Genomic DNA, 9,401 nt, shown 5'->3' with positions numbered 1-9,401 from the left:
AACTTCTAGAGGAATGACCAGTTGAACGGGCGTGAAATTATGGATCCTTCTGAAGTTCGTAAGGTTACAGTTCGTATTTTCCCATCTCTTCCTTCATGAAGATCTTCTATCGGCGCCTTCTTGCACATGTGTCGTGGACGAAAATCCTCTTGTAGAAGAACGACATCACCCAGCTGGGGTCTCCCTGAACCTGGCCTTGGTTAATGAGTTTCATGGAAGTTTTTGAGCAGGATCAGATATTCTTTCTTCCACCTGTTCCAGAAGTGTTCTACCATATTCTGCAGCCGTTGAAATTTCTTGGACAAGTCCTTTCTAACTGGTGATTCTGGACCAGTAGGTAGTGTTGTGAGTCGATCACCTACTAGGAAATGTGCGGGCGTCAGTGGCTTAGATTCCTCTCTCCCTTGCGTAATTGGTCTAGAGTTTAGTGCTGCTTATATGCTGACCAGGACTGTGTTGAGACCTTCTTCGTCCAACTGTGACTGTCCTAAAACTTTTCTCAGGCAGCGTTTGCGAAAACGTAAGTGAACGAAAACCTTTTAACAAAACTAGCTACTCTGAGTGCCAGTTCCAGGCTTGCAATACAAAACCGCAAAAACTGTTTTGAAGCAACCAGTTCATGCAGTCATATTATATTGGAATGGACTTAGCTTGTGATGCGGTCCGACGTCGTCTCTTGTTTCCTACAGCGTGAAGTAAGCCGTTAATTGTTGAAACCACGCAGGAAATCGCAATTTCTTCCCGGGTTTCGGCACCAAAGTATTACGGACACACAACACCGTGATTCCAATACAACATTAATTTTATTTCTCTCCAAGGAACGTACATCATGGAATATAAAACGTTAATTCAACGATAATCAATATTTCCAGAGTGTCTATAATTACAAATATCAACCCGCAACATGTTTCGATCACTCTGGATCACCTTCAGATCGAAGCAGTTACATCTTGTGTATTCAGAACCGCATATCAGAGTAGCCTACTCAGATCTAAGCTGTTGCGTCAACAACCCGTCTTGTCAACTAAGAATCACATATCAGAGTACTCTGATACGTAGTTCTGAGTAGACAAGACGGGTTGCTGACGCAACTACTTGGACCTGAAGATGATCCAGAGTGATAGAAACATGTAGTCTAATTAAAAATGTGCAACTGACGTGACAATAAATGAAAATTACATAATTTGTTGTTGTGTTAAGTCAATTAATCTGCTTTATTCAGTAGCTCAGTACAGACCATATTGGCAGCGAAAAGTATGATAAGAGACTGGATCCCAACGGCCTCGTATCACTAGCAGTCGAGATGGAAGGCATCTTATCCGCATGGCTGTAACGGATCGTGCAGCCACGTCTCGATCCCTGAGTCAAGAGATGCGGACGTTTGCATGACAACAACAATCTGCACGAACAGTTCGACGACGTTTGCAGCAGCATGGACTATCAGCTCGGAGACCATGGCTGCGGTTACCCTTAACGCTGCATCACAGACAGGTGTACTCAACGACGAACCTGGGCAAAACGTCATTTTTTCGGACGAATCCAGGTTCTGTTTACAGCATCATGATGGTCGCATCTGTGTTTGGCGACATCGCGGTGAACGCACATTGGAAGCGTGAATTCGTCATCGCCATAGTGGCGTATTACCCGGCGTGATGGTATGGGGTGGCATTGGTTACACGTCTCGGTCACCTCTTGTTCGCATTGACGGCACTTTGAACAGTGGACGTTACATTTCAGATGTGTTACGACCCGTGGCTCTACCATTTATTCTATCCCTGCGAAACCCTACATTTCATGAGGATAATGCACGACCGCATGTTGCAGGTCCTGTACGGGCCTTTCTGGATACAGAAAATGTTCGACCGGTGCCCTGGCCAGCACATTCTCCAGATCTCTCACCAACTGAAAACGTCTGGTCAATGGTGGCCGAGCAACTGGCTCGTCACAATACGCCAGTCACTACTCTTGATGAACTGTGGTATCGTGTTGAAGCTGCATGGGCAGCTGTACCTGTACACGCCAAACAAGCTCTGTTTGACTCAATGCCCAGGCGTGTCAAGGCCGTTATTACGGCCAGAGGTGGTTGTTCTGGGTACTGATTTCTCAGGATCTATTCACCCAAATTGCGTGAAAATGTAATCACATGTCAGTTCTAGTATAATATATTTGTATAATGAATACCCGTTTATCATCTGCATTTCTTCTTGGTGTAGAAATTTTAATGTGCAGTAGTGTATAACTGAAGTATGGAATGTAGCGCAGATACGCCGAATTATAAGAGGGAAACAGACATGAATATCGGAATGAATGTCTGAACTACAGAGGTATTATCCTTCAGACTTCATGTTATATGTTAGTCTTTCAATAAAACGTCTATCGCGGCACCCACCTCGCATACAGCTTCTTCACTACCAATTCTCCGTGCAGTATATTATAAACTCGCTCAGTAGAGATGCCTAGAGTCTCAGCAATCTCACTAATATTTAATTGGTCGCCTTGAATACCGTATCATTTATTTTGTCAGTGGTTTTCGCTGTGGTGATCTCAACTGGACGGCCGGAGCGCTCTTTGTCTTCGGTGCTTGCGCGACCACATTTAAATTCATTAATTCAAAACTAAATGGTCTTCAGTTATGGTGCGGAGTCCGCGTGAACTTAATACAGCTCTGTTTTGATTTATGTAGCAGTCTACCCTTCAAATGAAAACGTTTAATGACACCATGAAACTCGGTTTTCTCCATTTTTAATTCCAGTCGACACACTGCCCAATTCAGACGTCTGTCAAGAGTGAACTGTAAGCTGTACATTGGAGAAATTCCTAATACAATCCTTGGAATAATCAAGCTTATCAACCATGAAGACACAATAAATATACTCCATTCTTCCATGGAGATTTAGCAGACTTATCAAACCACCTTCGCACGTGTCAGAACTCGGCATAGCCATCTTCCTTCTCTCTTTCACCGCCATCGACAATATAAACTAGACGCTAAACTCTACAGGCACTAATCAACTTAGACACAGCAAACATTTTGCGAAGAAAAAGCGGTACTGAGAGCGAAGAAGGAAATACACTCTGCAAAAAAAAAAGAAGCACCACGAAGGAGTTATGCAAATTGGTGTTCATACGGGTATCGACGAAAAATGGAAAACGCAGAACGCAAAATGAATTTTTATTGCAGCAGAGCAATTTCGCGGCGCAGCTGGCAAGGACAGTGAACAGGGGTCATGTCGATACTAGGGCATAAAAGTCTTTGCGAATTTCATTCCACGTACGCAGGTGGACAGTAACTATGATCCGCTGACAGACTTCCGAAAACACTCACGGATGTCAACTTTTCAGTGAAGCCGGCTGGAGAACTCGGAAAATCGTTCGACATCCTAATAGGAGCGATGCCACTAGTCGTCGATGTTGGCAGGAAAGGGTGAACCATGGCCGAACACAGTGTCAAAAAGGTAGCGGTCAGCCTTGACAGCACTTGAGGACCGGGCAATCAACAGAGAGGCACTCACAGCCCCAGATTCATTATGATGGTTCATCCGAGGTGGAACTAGTGCATCAATAACCACAAGAACCATTATCAGCGGCTCCCAAAAGGGGGAGCGGTGTCGGGCACACTCGGCCTGGAATCTCATTGACTGGAGTATAATTGCCTTCCGCGTTGTGTTCGGTTTCTAACTGAGCCCAGGTGACCAGCGAAGAGGTGTTTGGAGACGCCCCAGAGTGCAGTGGAATACCAGTCTGACTGTCGGCCACCATATGGCCAGACAGGATTGATGGTTGTCATTCGCGGCAGTCTTACAGCACAGCGATACATCGAGTCGATGATATTCTACATCGCCGTTTTGTTGCCTTCATGGCAAGACACCCTGGGCTTACGTCTCAGCACGATAAAGCCTACCGCTTGTCTTCGTGCTTGCCAAATCCTAGCTTGACCAGCAAAGTCTCGGGTCTCTCCTCAGTTGAGAACATTTGGAGCATTGTGGACAGGGCCCTCCTACCAGGTTTTTATTTTGACGATCTAATGGTCCAGTTGGACAGAATCTGTCACAATATCCCTCAGCTTAATGTCCAACAACTCTGTATATTATTGAATTGCTCCATTTTTGAAGCTCTTTATCTTAAATGATTAACACAATTTTTCTGAAATTGTAATCAGCGCGTGACCACTACGGTCGCAGGTTCGAATACTGCCTCGGGCATGGATGTGTGTGATGTCCTTAGGTTAGTAAGGTTTAAGTAGTTCTAAGTTCTGGGGGACAGATGATCTCAGATGTTAAGTCTCATAGTGCTCAGAGCCATTTTGTAATCAGCTGTTTGTTTGTACATGTACATTAAATCTACTGACTTCCGTCTAGTTCGGATAATTCCTTTGTGGTGCGCTTCTCGAATGGTTCTGAGCACTATGGGACTTAACATCCATGGTCATCAGTCCCGTAGAACTTAGAACTACTTAAACCTAACTAACCTAAGGACATCACACAACACCCAGTCATCACGAGGCAGAGAAAATCCCTGACCCCGCCGGGAATCGAACCCGGGAACCCGGGCGCGGGAAGCGAGAACGCTACCGCACGACCACGAGCTGCGGACAATCTTCTCGAATGTTCCAGACTATTTACGAACATCCCGGAGCATTGAAGAACGTATTCCGGAATGTTATGAAATGCTCTCGTATGTTCTGGAATGTTCTCGAATACTCTGGAATGTTCTAGAAATTTCTAGAGGGCGAAACTCTCCAGCCCTTATATCTTCGAAAGCACGCCTTTCAGGTAAAAACGGGAACCTTCTTCATAGATGTGTGATAGAGGGCTACCACACCATGTAACTCCCTTGATTCTATCGGAACTCATTTCCAAGTTTTAGCGGCACGCACATATTTATAAAATATATTGGTTAAGTTGGTACAGAACGCTATGTTATACTTTAACTAATCCCATTACATCCCACTTGAGATGAATAAACTTCTCTTCCAGTTCTATTGACCTGTATGGAATCCTGAAGTTTGGCAATTTATAATCGCTAAGTGAAAAGTAGTGGAAGTGCCTGTCGTTTGTAAGGCCTACGTTGTTGTTTATTTTTGTCTAAGAGAGTATTTTCCAATTAGGCAGCTCAATAACCACGGGGTTGTGGGACTCCGCGCTGCTAATGTCATACGATTCTACCTTCTCCCCATATTTGCGACTCTGTACCGGCATACTTGTTACCTAGTTCGTACTCATTCCAATGGAGTCGGTGATTCGTTCATCCTGTAAGGAGACAATTATCACATAGCGCTTATTATCTGGAATGCTTGCACAGCAAAATAAATCGCAGTATAAAGTTGCTACCCTTCCGGTCCCATAGTGTCTCATTGTTCTGTCCTTTTCGCGGGCAACAAGGGTAAGCGAAGTAATGCAGACTACCCGAACTCGCTACCCCACCTGACTGGTGTACTTTGCACGAAACTGAGTCTATACCCTGTGGGCGAAAGCGCACACGATGTTACACAAATGATGCCGACAGAAGTCGAAGTGACCGCTCACACGTGTGCTTTGAACATGTGAATGCGTCTGCTGCTGCAGTGCAATCCACAGATCCCCCGGAGCGATGACGAAGTACTTTCGAGAAGAAAACATATTCTGGAATGTTATGGAATGCTCTCGTATGTTCTGGAATGTTCTCGAATACTCTGGAATGTTCTAGAAATTTCTAGAGGGCGAACTTAGCAACTTGATGCATAGAATTGGTTTAACTGAATAGCTTGAACTGAAGCCAAGACTTCTCGGCAGCATAACAGGAACGGTCGTGGTACAGCATTAAGCTAAAAATGCTGTACGACAAAACAGTACAGACCACAGTCAACGGTAGAGAGAATTAAAAGAAAAGAAAGTATTCACAATGATCTCGAGAAAGATAGATCTCTGAGACCTCGAAGAGAAGTGGTGTTAACAGTGAGGCCGTTTACATACCAAAAGTATAGTTTCTTGACACAGTTCGATAAACCAGTGGCACGTAATCTGAGAGTAGACGATAAATACTCAGAAGAAGTAACTGTTTTTCTCATCACTGTGTCTTGCTTCGTTAATTTATGTTGCACAAAGTCCACTAGGAACCGATAATTATTCTCGCTCATGCCTTAATTAATTTCTAAACGAGTATTCATCCTCTAAAAGAAATAATTTTCGAAGAAATGTCAAACTTTTCCGTCTGCACATTCTTGTTTTCTCCCACAATGACCGTTTTGTTCTTTTTATATTCGATGCAGAGGTCACCCAGACAGCAAGACTAATTGATTTCCATTTAGCCCTCGACGCCAAGATAGGTTGCTCTCTGCGCGCCCATTACTAATGTGCACTTTGTGGCACGGCTAACCACACGCGACTTTTCTCTTTCGTTCTAGTACTCACTCTGCAATATATTTAGTAGTCTTGTTCCTGCGGGGTGTTTGTAATTAAAGTGCAGCTACTCGGGGAGGTCCAGCGAGGGCGGCAATAATCGTGTGGCGGCCAAATTTGGTAAATATGCTAATGCGTTAATGCAGAGCCGATTTACGATGGAAAAAAGTTAGTTCCAATTTTCTTCACCAGGCTTCAAATCTGGCGCTGTACAGCGTCTCGTCGACCACTCCGGTGATCATATTTAACAAACTGTGTAAGCGGCGGTTAATTTTAAAATCAACGTTTTGAATTTATCACACTCCTGACCTTTTCTGCCCACGTCCAGCTGCTAATACATTACACACGGAAACATTTCTATATGTGTTTCTTGCTCTCACAGCACGGCCCGGTTCCTGCAGAACGAAGGGGAACAAGTACGAAAGTAAAGATGTTACGTCCCGCTGAGACGGAGGTTTTAGAGACGGAGCGCAAGTTCGAATTGGGGAAAGAATTAGGTCATGAAGATTTCAAAGTAACCATCCCAGCATTTATCATAGGCAAAACGCAGAAAATCTGAATGAGAATCGCCGTCCTTCCAAAAAATGGCTCTGAGCACTATGGGACTTAACTTCTGAGGTCATCAGTCCCCTAGAGCTTAGAACTACTTAAACCTAACTAACCTAAGGACATCACACACATCCATGCCCGAGGCAGGATTCGAACCTGCGACCGCAGCGGTCGCGCGGTTCCAGACTGAAGCGCCTAGAACCGCTCGGCCACTCGGGCCGGCGCCGTCCTTCCGAATGTTTTACCATTGCGTTACACTGAACGGTGCACTTTGGACATTGTCATTATAAGAACTTTTTCTCATTCAAGCTCTATCGAAAATGTAGACATCCTTATCAGCATGAAATTTCTATTTATGTTAAACTGGTAACTGTCGTGGCGTTATTTGTGCCCCACCGGATTCAAACAATAGATTTCGTGCACTCCAATCACGTTTTAAGTTCTGACATCAGTCCTTTATATGTAAATATGGTTCCCTTTATTGTTTATGTCAAGTAATGTGTTCTACAACTCGGCTAAATTTCGTTGCGTTCGGCAGATGCATTTTTGAGTTATCGCTATTTTTCTCTTGAGCAGAATAGGCTCGAAACCAAACAAATAGTGTCTGAAACAGTTGAGAGATTTATACCGAATAAATTAAGAAAAGGTGGTACTGATTCCCATGTAACACAAAACAAGTCAGAACACTGTTTCAGAAGCTGCGAGAAAGTCATGCGAAATTTAAAAGAACACAAAATCTCTAAGATTGGCGATATTTTACTGAAGCTCGAAGCTTAGCGCTGTCTTCACTGCGAGATGGTTTTACAAGCTTTCAGAACGAAATTCTGTCTCGAAATCTGACAGAACATCCAAAGGGATTCTGGCCGTATGTAAAGTACACCAACGGCAAGGCACAATCAGTACATTCAATTTGCCATATCAATAGTAATATTACCTACAACAGCGGCACTAAAGTGGAGCTATTAAACATAGCTTTCCGAAATTCCTTCACAAAGGAAGACGAAGTATATATGCCAGAATTCGAATCAAAAACAACTGCCAACATGAGTAACTTAGAAGTAGATATCTTTGGTATAGCGAAGTAGCTTAATATTCTTACGAACCTTAGATCTGTTTCAGAATATGCTGAAACAATTGCCCCATACTTACGAATCATATCTAACCGCTCGCTCGACGGAATATCCGTACCAAAAGACTGGAAAGTTGCATGGTCACACCAATACTTAGAAAGAAAGGAAATAGCAGTAATCCGCTGAAATACAAACCAATATTACTGACGTCTATTTGCAATAGGATTTACTGTGTTCGAACATTACGAATTACCTCGAGGAAAATGATATGCTGACATACAGTCAGCACAGATTCTGTGAAACACAGGTAGTTCTTTATTCGCACGAAGTAGTGAGCGTTAGCAACAGGGGATCTCGGATCTATTCTTAATTCTAGATTTCCAAAAGACCTTTGAAACTGTTCCTCACCGGATGTTTCTAATCACATGGAGTGCCTATGGGATATCACTGGATTTCCTGTCAGAAAGTTCACAGGACGTAGTAGTCGACGGAAAACAATCGAGTAAAATAGATGTGATATCCAGTATTACCCAAGAAAGTGTTATAGGCCGTCAACAATTTATATAAGGGACTTAGGAGACAATCTGAGAAGCTCTCTTACAGTGTTTCCAGATGATGCTGTCATTTAATATCTAGTAAAGTCACAAGAAGATCAAAACCAATTAACAAAATGACTTCGGTACTATATATTGAAATTTAACCGTTTTATAGCGAGGCTGAACCATTAGTGTCCCACTGAGACGTTATGCCAAAATCGGCTGGGGTTCTGTAGTTGTGGATGCTGTCTCCCTACCACACTTACGACTTCAACATCAAAATGCTACACGAGCGAGTGCAATTAACGAAAATCCCCGAGCTGTATCGCAACAAAAACACCGTCACAATGACACCACAAATTAGAGGTGCAAATAACTGACGGCATATATTATTTAAAGGGTCACCTAAATGAGATTTTCTGTAGGATAATGTGGTTTATAGCTGCAAAACAAAACAAAAATATCGGTTTATTGCGAACAAAGTTCTACATACAGCAAAGAAAATAACTACTAAGCAGATACTATCATGTGAACAGCAGTTCTCTGAACATTAACGATAAACAGCGGCTCGTTAGAAGTTTAACTGTATCTTAGTGTACATTATGAAGAACTTAAATTGGAACTTCATGTAGGTAATGTTGTGGGGGAGGCAAACCAAAGACTGCGTTGTATTGGTAGAACAGACAGAATATACAACAGGTCAAGTAAGGAGACTGGCTACACCACTCTTGTTCGTCGTCCGGTATAGTATTTCCGCGTGTTATGGGATCCTTAGCAGATACGATTGACAGAGGACATAGACAAAATTCGAAGAAGGACAGCTCGCCTTGCATTATCGCGAAATAGGGGAGAGAGTGTTACGGATATGA

At 43.3% G+C, this 9,401-nt stretch overlaps 1 non-coding gene across 1 annotated transcript; it reads right to left on the bottom strand.

The window, feature by feature from the left end:
* Positions 1–7,061: 7,061 nt before the first annotated feature.
* Positions 7,062–7,145, bottom strand: Trnas-gga. Its single transcript is given in 2 exon segments — positions 7,062–7,096; positions 7,106–7,145. It is a non-coding gene; the product is annotated as a tRNA-Ser (tRNA).
* Positions 7,146–9,401: the final 2,256 nt, after the last annotated feature.

Source organism: Schistocerca americana, chromosome 2 (assembly GCF_021461395.2).
Source record: "Schistocerca americana isolate TAMUIC-IGC-003095 chromosome 2, iqSchAmer2.1, whole genome shotgun sequence".
Lineage (NCBI taxonomy): Eukaryota > Metazoa > Arthropoda > Insecta > Orthoptera > Acrididae > Schistocerca > Schistocerca americana.
This window is presented reverse-complemented; position numbering and strand designations above follow the sequence as displayed.